The sequence below is a fragment of the Indicator indicator genome, chromosome 4 (assembly GCF_027791375.1).
Source record: "Indicator indicator isolate 239-I01 chromosome 4, UM_Iind_1.1, whole genome shotgun sequence".
NCBI classification, from domain to species: domain Eukaryota; kingdom Metazoa; phylum Chordata; class Aves; order Piciformes; family Indicatoridae; genus Indicator; species Indicator indicator.
The window spans coordinates 9,780,161-9,794,422 of record NC_072013.1 but is presented as its reverse complement, the minus strand read 5'-3'; positions in this window follow the sequence as shown (position 1 = coordinate 9,794,422).

Genomic DNA, 14,262 nt, shown 5'->3' with positions numbered 1-14,262 from the left:
AAGAACCGCGGCCCAGGCCGGCGGCCGTGCTGTTGCAGCCGGGATTTCGCACTTGCAGCCCGGGGGCGGGCAGGCGTCGGCTGTGGTGGGATGGCTGCTGCTGCGCGGCGAAATGGAGGACGGGCGAGCGGTTGCAGTACCCAGAATGTCAGTGGCCGTCACAGCCGGGGGCTCTCAGAGGAGCGCCTGGCCGAGCCGGCTGTGCTTGCGGGTGAAGGGATGACCGGGTGCGCCCTCGACAGCCGCACGGACCTGAGCGGCTGCCCGTGGCTCCAGCTGGGTGTTGGCGGCGCTGCCCTTTCGCCCCCTTCTCTCCTGGGACAGGCGGATGGCAGGGGCCGCCGGACTGCGGTTCTTCGCCCCTTGGGCGCCCTCGGGTGGCACGGGGCTGTCGTTCCCACCGCCTTTACGCTTCGTGAGCGTCTCCTTTAAAAGCTTGTCGAGGTCACTGGAGGATTCGGCCCAGGCCAGCCCTGCTTGCGCGGTTTGAGCCAATCCTTTCCCGGGCGTCTGCCCTCCCCGCGGCCAATCAGAAGGGAAAACCTTCGAGGCGGGAGGCCAGCCTCCTCGATGGACGGCAATGCTGACCAATCATTGTCAGAACTGGACGGTTGATGCATAGGTGCAGCACCCAATAGGCTGAAGGGGCGGGTCTGGCGTCTCTGGGCGCTGCGAGCCCCGCGCCGGCTGGCCGCGGTAAGGAGGGGAAGATGGCGGAATAGAGAGGAAGAGGGGGAGAGGCCGGGGCCGGCCGCGGCCCCGCGGCTTCGGCCGCGCTCAGGTGAGTGCGGCGGGGAACAACGGCCTCCAGCGCGGGACCGCACCCGGCCCGGTGCCTGGTGCCCCAATCCGCGATTGGGTTGGGCCCGGGCGCCCGCGTACCCGCCTTCCCGTCCTGCTCCGTGATTGGGTTGGGCCCGGGCATGTTCGCGCCCGCCGCTTCCTAAGGCGCGGAGCGAGTCGGGGTTGGGTGGACGAGAGTGACGGGGTGGCCATTCGTCCGTTTCACCCGGTTGCGCGGCCTCGAAATGTCCCCCAATGTCCCTGACTGCGTGGCTGGAATGTCTCCGAGTCCGTGGGTGACAGCCGTCGCCCGCCGCGGACGCTGAAGGTGAGGGGGTGGCAGCCGGGCCGGTTCAACCTGCCCGCCGCACCGGAAAGTCCGAACAACTTGGGAGGTAGGGGCGAGGGTGTGCCGCGGCTCGGGCGGGAGCGGGCGGGCAGCGGGAGCGGGCTGCGGCAGATGGCTGAGAGGCAGAGCCTGTGCCCTGCACAGCAATGCCCTGCCGCCGAGTTGGGAACCGCCGAGGACGTGCGGTCGGCGAACAGCTGCAGCTGCCAGCTTGTGTGGAGAGGAGAAACCGAAATGTATCATCCGAAATTAGCCTTTTCATCTCCGGCTACAAACACAGCACTGACTGTAGCTGCTCTTCTGTTAGCCTTGGTATTCGTGAAATCTGAGAGCTAGAGGGATTTTGCTGATCTGAGCAGTTGCATCCTTTTCTTTATGTCACACTGACACACGAGTGCACAAAGGGGATGGCTTCCAAGGCAATTGACAAAACCAGAACGCACAAGTAAATCTACAAGTTTATGGAGAGTGAAGCAATTGTAGCGGAATTGATCACAGCCTTATGAATTTATGGAGTTGTTGATAATAAGGTGAAAAGGAGTTTGAACATAGTGAAATGTGATGCTATTACTAAAAACGTGCCTTTCCATCTTAATAACGTGCAGTGCCCTGGGTTTTTCAAGATTATTAGAGGTATTTTATAGTATAGAAAGGTACTTTGTTTAAATTAAAAAAAGGGGAGGGATTTTCTTACTGAGAGCAAAATGATTACTTTCACAAAGCAAAAGGATTCCTGTCACCAGCATGAGGTTCCTTTTGTTCTAGATTTAATAACAGTTTTTAAATCTTGAGTTGGTCATAGGATTGATTCTAAGTGACTGCATTTTCAACCTGTGTGTCGGGTAACAGAAAAGAATTGAAGTGGTTAAATGAGAAACAAAGCTTTAGATCTTGTGGCATCTTATCTTACGTGATCTAATAATGAAGTAGTTTGTAACCGGTGAAGTAGCTCAAAAGAAATACGATGAAGTGTGCTTGTCACAACTAGTTTTGAAAGCAGTAGCTTCTTATGAGAAAAAAATATTCCTAAGCAACAATTGTACCGGTTTCATGTGCTGTATTATTCACGTAGTAACAGGAATAGCAGCTTATGAGCAGCATCACATTAAGGCACAGTGTGCTGCTGATGATTAATATTCCTACTTATGCATGTCTGTGTATGAACTGTTAAAATATGCCAGGGGATTTGCCTTTGGCATATTGCATATAAAGATAACTCTGCTTTACATTCTCATTAAGAGAATAATGAGCTATCAGCTTTCTTTCACGTGAAGCTGTACACTATTTTAGCAGTAAGTAACTTCATCTGGATTAATATGTAGTCTTCATTGCTTTGAACGCACAAGAGCTGCGAGAAGTAATACCTGAAAAGTAGAAATAAAATCCAAGTTTTCTTTTACCCTGATATGTGTCAAATCAGTTCTCTGCACTGCTTTACCGTCCTGGGCACAGTGCTGCGAGTCTGCAGTGTGAAGATCTGCACAAACAGGCCATGCACCATACAGTGGTGACCTGTCATCCAGGAATGTCAAAAATAGCCAGCGAAGTAGGGCTAACACTTCAGACCAGATCTGTGAAGAGCCTGATATCTCTTCAGGAGTATCTCTTGAACACCTCCTACGTTCATTTTTAAAAACTAGAAAAATGAGCAGTGTTTGAAACCAGAGCTGATGTGCTGGAGGTGATGTGAAAGAGGATTTCTCTAAAATGGGATGCCAAGGAAGGGATGTTTCTTTGCCTGAGCAGTGTTGGAGCAGCACATCACTGTGGGGTGTGTGTAGTGGAAGAGAAAGCTCACTTGTAAAACAGTTGTTCCTGTTTTCTCTGCTGCTGCAGGAAGTGCTGTTACAACCTTCTACTAAGTGTAGCTGATATCCATTGGAAACCTCATAGGAGAGGAAGGTGTTTTTAATTAAAATACAAAGTGAAACAAAACACTCTGGCTCACAATCTCATGGGTGGCAGAATGTGTGCAGTGCCCAAGATGTCTGTCCAGCAGCCAAGCACTATATCAGGGATGTTTAAGTCTGGCTCTTCATTTGGTGGTGTCTAGATACAAACTCCAGGGTCCTTTGTAGAGATCAGCTGACAGGTCCTTATGTCTTCTGGCCTCTACCTAGGTAGGCAGCCATTCTAGGTGTCAGATAGGCCTTTGTGTGTCCTTTTGGAAGTGACAGTGGTCTGTGTTTCTACACTGTCCCACTCAGTGGTTTATCAGTGTTTATCTCCAGTGCTAACCTGAGCACTGTTAACACAAGCCATTTTAAAAGTATTCCTGCTCTGTGTTCCTTTTGGTGCCTCCATACTCAGACACCCCCTTTGTTTCTCCAGTCACACTACTCTTCTGTGTTTATGATTTAAATTTTTGCCATTGTCAGCTTTCAAGGTTAAATTTGATGCATTTAAAGCCACTGGAAAGACCTTTGTGGACATCTGTAATGCTAATTTTGCTTTCTGTTATCTTCACGTGGACCTTTAACTTTCAAGTTTTTCTGTCTTGGTCTTTCTGCATAAAACTATTTCTAGATCCTTCCTGCCTCACATTCTTCTTGGGCTGTAGAGAAGAAGAATCATCTTCTATGTCCCTGTTATTTCTGCTTATCTCCTGGAGCATTTGAATCTGTGTGTGTGTGTGAGAGAGAAAGGTAGTGTTTTTGAAAACCAGATCTGTTGGATCTCAGTTTTTGCTGACCAATGTAATAAATACTGATTACCTTAAACCCGAGTGTGAGTGTTGGGGTGAAACTTGGTAGCATAGCTGCACAAGATTGGTTTAAGTGTAGTTTCCAATTACAGTGTGTTGATTATGTCAGAATGCCTTTTTTTTCCCCCCATTGATGTGTTGGTAACAGGGCATGTTGATCTGTATGAAAGATGAACACTGCAGTTTTGCTGGTAAATTTATTTGTGAGCTATTTCTTCCATGTCTTTTTGGCTTTGAAATTCCTAATGTTATTTGCCTGTATCCAAGAAGTTGTCTATCTGAATGTGAGATTTAAAGTTCATGGAAACTAACCTTTAGTTACTGTAGAAGGAAGGGAGGGGGGAGAAAAAGGCAATGGGTCGAAACTTTAAAATAATAGTGAAAAAAGTTTTAGCAGAAATTGGTTTAGTGAATCATTTGCTGTTGGTTCCTCGGTCTCTCAAAGTCACATAGCGCTTGGCAGGTTCTTGAGGGAGCACTTGGGTAGAAAGGGTCAGAACTGACAGTGTGAGAATGGTGTAACTGTCCTGAAATACAGGGCTAGGGAGTATCTGCTGCCTGTGTACTCCCTGCATGTGCAGGTCCCTGCTGCTTGTGGAAATGCTGTGTTGTGCAGGAGTGTGGAAGCTAGTAGTTCTCTGGTGAGATTGCTGGGAGCTTTTAATAATGCAAATTCTGTGTGATGAGATAGTTCTGCTTATAGCAAGCCATTATTCTTCCAGTTAGGCTATCAGCTCAGTGTCCCTGAGAACAGTCATTATGCTTCCTTGATCCAGTGGTTTGTCATTAACATGAAAGAGACTCTTGCCTTACTGGTGACTGAAATTGTGTCCATCTCAGTTGCTGTGAAACTGAAAAGTGTGTCTGTTGATGATAGCTTACCATAACAAATCGTTTATCATCAAAGCATGCACAGTTACAAAGTCGTTTTGGTGCTATTGTATCCTTAATTGAGCTGTAGGCTGTAGTAAAGTAAAAGCCAACAAATTCCAGGGAAAAAGGGAATTTACTGCTGTGTAAACTATATTCTGTGGAGGGAAGGATACTAAGTGATTTTACTGCAGGAAGCAGGATGGTTCTGAGCAAAAGACTTTCAGGCATGTTTTATGTAGGTGCTTCTCCTCCCCAGCCTGTTAGTTAAAATTTGCCAGTCCTGGGTCTTCCATACTTGGGCCCAATCCATCAACCCCCTCCTTTAGTTTAAGGGAAAGGATATGGTCACTGGAAAAGTAACATCAGCACGTTTTACACAGAATGTCTGAAAATGGAAGGCACAGCTAATCTTTTGACTTGTGCAGATGATCGTGTATGATCTGAATAGTTTCCTAGATGCAAATTTCATTTCATTTGTTCATCTTTCTCTCTAGACTCACTGAAGAGCATGTGGATCGATCAAAAATAAAGGTGAGTAAAGCCGTAAGTTTATTTAGGTACTAAGTATCAGGTACTAAACTTAGTCAAGTTTGTTGGTAGGTTGAGGGTTTTTTCTTTTTTCTTGTTCTTTTTCTTTTTTTTTTTTTTCTGTCCAAAGACATCAATCATTGCAATTTAAATTTTTTGTAGAATGCTTTCAGAGAACTGGAATGTTGCCACAGTGTCAGCTTTCTGCTTGGGTTTTGCTTGAAAGAAACTTTGATGTAACTATATTCTAACACAAATAAATGCTTTTAAGTCTGTGAAAATTCCCATCACATGATGTTGTTTTGCTTTGCTAAGAGATAGTAATTGTGTAATGGTATTTAACTTGGAGCAGTTGGACTAGTTGTCTTAAAAATTGTATTTGTTAAACAGTAGCACTGGAAGAACAGTCCCATAACTAAATGCCAGTTATCAAATAGTTCATTCAAAATTTCTAAGGATGTCAATCAACTTCAGGAGTTTTGATTTTTGTATTTCTTTTCCAATGAATGAGATAATCTGCAAGTTAAGGTGTGTAACAGAGTGTTGTATTCTCTTCTCAGCTGTGCCACAAACAGGTCTGTTTTTCCCATCTTCATAACAAGAATAAGACTTTCCCAACAGTGTTGAGTGTGGGTGGTCAAGCTCATGATGAACTGAAGCATTTGAGTGCCTCAAAGGAAGTGATGATGATGTGCTGTATGTCCATTTTCGTGATCTACTCACAACTTCTAACGCAAGAGTTGAAAATCCTCACTGGAAGATTATTCCTAACTAAAGGATTAAGGTAATTGGAATAAAATTAAGAAGACAGGGAAAAGAGAGAAAGGGGTTAGAAAGTAGTATCTATCCTCATATTCTTCTATGTGAGGAGGAGAAAGCAAAGGGAAAAACAACTTTCTGATGAAAGGCCAGGAAATCACTGACAAGATGAGTTAATGAAGTCTGTCTAGCTGTGGGTAAGTGTAGAGTAAAAGAGGTATCTAATCTGGGTAATTTTACAGCTGTCATAAGAGCTTTTTGACTCTACAGCACTTACAGTTTCCTTCTAAACTAGATGATAGTTTATGGTATGTCTTTGAACTGTGACCTGTTATAGCAGAATATACTCTCTGTCCACAGTGTGTGTTCTGGTGCTATCTAAACATGATGTGTCTTGAAGCCACAGTTAAGAAGCCTCATAACCAATAAACACAGGAATATTTTTGGATGTATTGCCTTTGAGTGAATGCCTAGCTCAGCATTTCTATAGTATATCCTCAGCCAGCTTCTGGACATCTACAGTTAGATAGGAAATCTTAGAGAGCAAGGGATAATTGAATTTTGTGAAGCTGGCTAATTTTATCCATTAGAGTCAGGCTTTTAAAGTAATGAACCAGTGGGCACTTTAATGTTGAAGGTATTTTATTCTGATTCTTGAACTACCTCTTCCGTTGTCTTTTATTTTGCAATTCCAGATCATTTCCTGGCATTCAAGGAGAAACTGGTCCTCTTGGTTGCTCTTAAGCTGCAAGATGTGGCTTTGCTTCTCTTCCAGCAAGCAAAAACCTGTCCTTCACTTCCATGGAGCTGAACGAACAAAGATCTCTCCACTTCCCATTTCAACCATCTCGCCTGAATGTTGATCCACCAGATGAATTCTCTCCCAGAAGTACCCCACTATTTTATCAAAACTCAAAAGCAGAGTAACAGCAATCAGCATTTGTTTACCTGAAGAAATGTCTTCTGTGCCAGCTCTTCATCCAGCTTTCTCAATTCTAGTTTAAAATGAGAAATACTTGTAATCAGATGCAAGTGGAAGCTGGTGTTCTTCACTGATATCTCCTTCTTCATTTTAGGAAGGTTAAGTACTTCACTGTGTCATATTGGAGTTCCTAGCAGATCAAGTGTCTGCATGCATCGCTATGTCAAACTGTCTTGACGTGTATCAAAAGTTGCAGCAGGAAAATCAGAACATACTTTCTTGCTCAGACATGAGGAAGAAGCTTAGCAAACAACTTCCCATACAGGTATTTTCAAGCCCAAGACCCAGGCTTGACTCTGTAGATAGGTATCTTGGTGTCAACTCACATAAAGCAGCTAATGCGTAGGAACAAGTGCAGAATCACCTTGTCTGTAGTGTGTAAATGCATCATCCCAGTCTGTGATCAAAATGTATATTTGCATGTGTAAACCTATGTAAGTGCTGGAGTTGAAGAGCTTTCACCAGAAGGAGAAATTACTCTGCACCATTTCATTTTTAGTGAAGAAAAATGAAGCTTTAGAGGCCTCTAGGGTAATGGGATGATGATTAGGTTTATGTTAAATCATTCCCTTCCTCTGGCTTTTTATGAATCCTTAGCAGCAAAAGTAACAAAAACAGTCTGCAGTAGGAGATGAGGCAGAATTTCTGTCTTTTATTAAAGAAATTGTATTCTGGTGAGATGGAAGAGACCAGAGGTGTAAAGCTGCAATTTACCCACTCAGTTTCCTTGGCACACCATTCCATACTGCTGATGGAATCAGCTTTTTGATTGTTCTGTGACTGAGAACCGAGATGACCTGTGTGTTTTCATCATCTAAGTAGAAGTAGGCCCAAGAGAGTGGACTGTTAGCCACATAAGAAGGGCGAGTTGAGACAGAGCAGAAATACTTAGGATGAGCCTTTTTCTGGTTCCTCTTCCTTCCCTAACCATGACGCAATCTGTTGTTCTTATGTTTACACAAGGTCCTTTGTCTCCATCATCTGTGACTATATAGGATGTTTTCTGTCATTCTGAGATGGGAGTGTATTTTGTTTAGGTGCTCCCTGCTGTGGCATTGTATATGGCAAGTAAGATTTCTTGGCAAAAAAACCCAGAACTGGGATACATGTTCTGTTCCACTTCAAATCTGGAGCTCTTTGTAGTGCACCTTATTCCAAGCTTGTGATTTAGGAAATGTGACTCACTAGCTTAAAAGAGTATTTTCAAATCTGGATCAAATAAAGGTATATAAGTTCTCTCAATAGGTCTGGGGAGATAGTAGCATGGTTTGGGGAGTGTTTTAGATTGCTTGTTTTGCTCTGTTTTTCTTTTCCTTTTAGAAACTGCTGGAGAGAGCCCAACAGCCTGAAAATGGCTGAAAAAGATAACAATTGAAATCCTTCTTAAATCTTAATGACATACTGCAAGGGCAGCATTCTGCGATTTAAAATGTGGTGACCTTTTATGGGACCAAGTTCCATAGCAGAGCAAGGACAAGGGTTGATGTCGATCCTAATCTTCACAGTTAAGCCTGTGGTTAGGCTTTCATTGCAACAGTAAGATTTAATGACAGCTTTACCCAATTTTTTGTTTCCATAAGAAAAGATCAGACATGTAAGCTAAAGAGTGGTGGGCAAGACACTGCGTATCAAAACGATACCAACTGTCATGAGCAGAGAGGTGCACTGAAATTGTGATAACAGTTACGTTGCTCTTGATGAGACAACCACCAGCTTGGCCTGACTTCTTTTAAGAGCATAAGGGTTCTTTGCTGAATGTGGTCTGAATTTTCTGACAACTGGAAAAGCACACTTCCTTTTTTAGGTCCTCCTTATGTTGAAACCAATAGCATTTAGTGTAGATGTCTGTAGAAGCAGAATCTCTCTCTGTGATGGAAAATACTGTCAGTGTCATAGACTTGTATGTGGTGGGGAAGTATCTGGTATAAGAAGCATCTGATTTTAGATCTGGAAATTTTCTTTTCTTCTTTCTGCCCATACTTATCCTTCTGAAGTTAAGGCTAGCAGTTGTTTCTTGCATAGCTTGATGTTAAAGAACTCGGGGGACAGGTTTTTGTGAACATGTAAAAAAAGTTAAGAATTTGTCTGACTAGAGAATAGACACTTTAAGTCTTTGATCTCTTTTTCCATAGGAATAACCCTCAACATTTTGTAATCCTGCATTGTAACGCAAAAAAACATAGGATTGCTGATTTTTTTTTTTTCTTTTTTTAACTTCTGTCTGTGACAAAGTAACTTAGTTTTCAGGTCTAATTTTAGAACATAATATTTTTAGCAGGGCTAAGGATCTAGTCACATAGTGCATGCCCAGAAGATCCACACACACACTCCACCCCCCTCCTTGTTGCACCTTTCCAGACAGCACCTTTATAAAACGGCTGTGCTAGGAAATGCTGCCTCAACCTTCTTCTTGCTCCACTTTTTCTCTCTGTTGGTTGAAAATCTTCCCATGTGAAAGATTACAAAAACAAGGGGCATGTGCAATAGATCATATATATATACATATATATATTTTAATACTTGTGGACAAAATGATGTTACAAGTTGTTTGAAAACAACAAAATCACCAATGTCTTCCATTTTGAGATGTGTATAGTTCCATAAGCATTAGTGCTTTGTAGCAAACTGTAGTGCCATGTTAGGATCAGTGCATGAGCCTAGTAGTATTTTTACAATTTCAGAGTGACAATTTATTAATAAACAGTGATGATAATGTAATTAACACTAGAAAGGATACAATAGAAATGCCACAAACATGGTCTAAACATGCAGTATCCTCTCTTTGACAGCGGCTACGCTATCTGTAGAAATGGAATGCGTTTGCTTCATGGGCTTCATAGAATCATAGTTGACTTTTTGTTTGTAGTCTGTGTGTCCAGCTGCAATAGTAAGCTAGTGTATGAAAGTGTTCAGAATTCTCATCTCTATCATTTGTGTTCTTTTCAGTCTTTGTTGAAGGTGTTTTCTTCCATGTGCAGCATTTTCAGCTTATTATTTCCCATCCTGTGCTATACTCAGATGAGTATGAATACACTAAAGAGTTTGTGTGCATTCTGTACACATCTCTGCTAACTTAAGATCATTTACAGAATCTGTTAAGTAATTTTTTTCCAGATCTGACTTAAAATTGCTATAACTAGTTACACATTATCCTCATTATATAATAAGTTAATGATAGCAAGATGCTATTTGCCGATTTTACATAGAAGACTTTTATCCATTGTTGCAGGAATGGGGAACCTTTTTTGGCTGAAGTCCTACTGAACCTTTGAACACCCTTGGTGGATCCTGCATTTACATACATCTTAATCTTTGTGATAATAAGACAGAATGGAATAAGGTCAAGGGCTGTTGAAAAACAACATTGTGGACTGTATCTGTGCAGCAGGCTGTCTCAAGCCTATGGATCAGAGATTCCCCACCCCTGTATGATTTAGAATTCAATATCCTATATTTTAGGTAACTTCCAGTGTTGCGTTCCAGCTCTAAATTAAATTTTAATAATTTGTGTCTCTCCCTCTGCTTTCTTCAGAAGGAAAGTTTAGACCAGGGGAGGTCCAAATGATTTTACACTCAATGGGCAGCTTGAACTGGTCAGATAAGAGACTAGCATGATTCCTGAGATGTGCAGTACTCTGTGGATGGCATCCTCTGATTTCCTGGGAAAAAGTCTTTTATTTGGTACCAGTGTTGCTCTTCACCCATTTCTCTCTTTTACAAGAACAAAATACTCTTTCAACTTAGAGAGGATACTGCATCTTTTCTTTTCCTGAGACTTGTCTGTAAATGGCCATGACAGGGAGGGAGGGAATGGGTAACTTGGTTTTGTAATTTTGATACAATATATCTCTAAAGTAGTTAATCACAAAGCATGTACTTGGGTGCAAAACTGTTAATCCACGCAGAGCTAAATGTATGTGATGAGCTATAAAGCAAGCAAACCCAAACAAACCTCTGCATCTGATACATTTCCAAGTAAACTGGACAAGTTGGGCCATTTACAGCAGAGCTCTGGGAGACCTGTGCTGAGAGTTAGGATCAATTCTAAATGGATGTAGCTGTACCATTGAATAAAGTAGGTTTAGTGCTTGGGAGAATCAATTGAAAAATACCTCTGAAACTGGAATGCAAAATAGCACAGTATGTAGGGGGAAGAATCCCTGATGCAAACAAAGCCATAAGATGATTTAATAAGAAAATAGAACTTTAGTAGCAATAACTGTTTTGCATGTGATAGTAAATAACTTGCATTAGCAAGGCTGTACAGTAGAGTAAGTGGGTAATAACCAAATGAGTTTGTGGCGCTCTGTGCTGCGGGGAGTTGCGTGAGGAGTCTCTTCCTGAGAAGATGAGTGGATTCCTCTTATGTTCCTCTCATTGGAGGGAATTTGGCACTTGAATACTTAGTTAAGGAACCTGATATTAAAAAAAAAAGAAATAAAATAAAATAGAGTTTGTCACATCTGAAGCACTGTCAGTGAGTGCTGGGGAAAGGGCAGACAGTTCTTTCTGAAAGGGTAGCTGAAGTTTCCTAATTTTTTTTTTTTTTTGTAGTCTAGCACTTGCTCTTTCTCCAAGAAGAAAGTAAAGCCTTCCAAATACTTGGCTGTGAGGAGAATCTGGTTCTGAAGTTAAAAGCTTTTATTGTGGGAAGTATTTTTTTTATTTCTTTGTTTAAAAAGACCAGTCTGAGATAGTCTTTAAATAAAAGAGAACACTTGACACTCAAAACATTTGTACATCCCAAGCACAATTGTAAAATTCTAAAAATGTTACTTCACAGCATGAAATAATTTCAGCCTTGCTAAACACTCTGCTTCAGACCCTAATTGATTTCTGTTGATGCCTGAAGTTTTGGTGGAGGCTGTAGTAACAAAAAAGGTTATTGATCTACAGCTGTAGCTTCTGCACCCAGCAAGTATTTGCTATCAAAGGGTTACACAAAGGAGCCTGTAGAGACAATATGGCCCCACAGACAGTAATTATACTAAACAGAATTGTTACGTCAGAGTGTCAGATCTAGCTGGCTGGGTTTTTTTTTCTAGAAAGCTGAAATAAGTTGGGCTGTAACTTACAGCTCTATGGAAGCTTCTAATGTTTCCAAATTATGGAGGTAAAGCCCTTTTGGCTCTTCGTAAGTCAAAAATGGGACTATGAAAGCTGTGAGCGTTTTTACAGTGTAAAGTAACAAGCATGAGAATGTCTGTTGGCAAGTATGTAAAATGTGTATGAAAAGGAAGGCTGCAATCAGCTTAAATTCCAACTATTGAATTATTGATAGAATTGGAAGCTGGCCATAGGGGATCTTAATTTGATTGTTTTCTGATTGCATTAGAGGAATTATAAATTTATTCTGGTCTGTGGTCAGCAAGTACATTTATATAATAATGAAAGAATAATGAAAACATGGTCATGCTCATGCTTCAGAAGTATGAACTTTGTGGCTGAACAGAATTCTTCAAGGGTTTATTCATTCAGAGAAGCAGAGGAGGAGATCAAGACTGATGTAGGCAAGCTATCTGCATATTCTTCCCATTTTAGGCTTCTTACAATTACCTGTATTCTGTGGGCTACTAGACTAGAAATTGCTATTCACAGTAATAAAAGGAATCCCTTTGCCTTTCAGCTCATGTACTGTGGCATAATTTTGCTTCAAACCCCTTGACTTCACTGCTTCTAAATCTAGGTGGAGGTGTTAGATGCTACTGCATTTCCATGTGGGGTAGAAAGTGTAGTGACTGGTACTGACCTTCCTCCGTTGGCAGTGCTGTTCCCATGCTGAAAAGCACTGCTGTGGAAGGTCTGGCCAGTACTTGTGTTGGAAATTACATCTTTGGGAACTGCACCTTAAGCAAATTGTCAAATTTAGGACAAAAAGTCTTGCAAAGAGAGTGAGTGAGAAGAAATTGTACCGAGCGTTGGGGCTCTGACACTTTACACAAGGATTATATTGTCAAGAGCTGGTAGAGTGCTTTCTTGGGCAGAGAAGGGAAAAATATGGAAGAACAGTTTTTGATGGATAACTCATGTTAGAAATAACTGCTTCCTGCATCCCTAGGAAACTGGTCTTCCTCCAAAACTAATAATCCAGCTTGCTGTTCAGGTACAGAACTGCATAAGGGCAGTTCAGATTAGACTCCATTGATTTCTTTTGTTGAAGGTTTTGGCATTTTGCCCCGGTAGTGCTTTGCCTGGCACACAAGCCAGCAGTTGAACCAGGGTGTCTCGTTTGGCAGAACATTAACCATGGATTCTGATGTCTGTCTTCTTTCAGTCTGCTCTATGCTTACTCCTGAGTTTCAGAGAAAGTGTCTGTGTTGAGGATGCAAGCAGAGCATGTTTCTGTCTCTGAGACCATGTATGAGGTTGTAATACAGGCAGATTCCCCAAGGTTTACAACATCCACAGTAAGAAGGTAACTTACTGTTACAGCTTACTGTTTAGTGTGTCCTGTGTAAATCCTGTCTGCTTCTCTCCACTTCCCCTCCAAATGAGTGTTTGCAGGTCAAAGGTGGCTAGTTTTGTAATGCCTTGGGCATGAAGAACTGCATGGAGAAACCGAAGGAAAGCTGCACAGGCCCACAAACCAAATCTTAGAGTTAGTATTCTAATTATGCATGATTCAAAATGTCTAGTGTGACGTAGTTATTACCAGTAAATTGAGATATGCATCTATACATAACGAAGCAATAGTAATTAATATACCAATAGCTTGAACTTCCTGCTTTGATTCTCAAATTTTGGTTTTTTAGAGAATGTGCTGCCTCTGTAGAGAAAGGGGCAGAATGTACAGATAGGGACAGAAGCATGGCACCAAAACTGTAAATCAGGAACTGGGATCAGCAGAACTCGCCTTTATAAACCTCTTGTCTGGTTCATATTAGTGCCCTGAGCATGTGAAAAAAAACAGGGCATGAACTAAGCATGTTTAGGGGCGAGACGAGGTTTCTCACCTGCTGCAGCTGTAGCAAGGAAAAGGGTGCAGAGTTTCTTACAAGGTGCAGGGGGGAGCAACTGGTGGACAAAAATCAACCCACCAAAAAACACAAAAACTTACAATAACGGAACACACAGACTCGAGTGTAGTATTTGCTAGACAATAGGTAATAAAATAAACTTGGGTGTGGTGAGAGAAATTATTAGGAGAAGACTTAAATTAATAAGCACAGTTACATATATTTCAGGTGTTGAATAGCTTTTTACTAGACAGTATTTTCAGGTAACTCTCTTAGCCACATAGGCAGATGTACTGAAGCATACTGGTACCAGCCAGCAATAATGGCA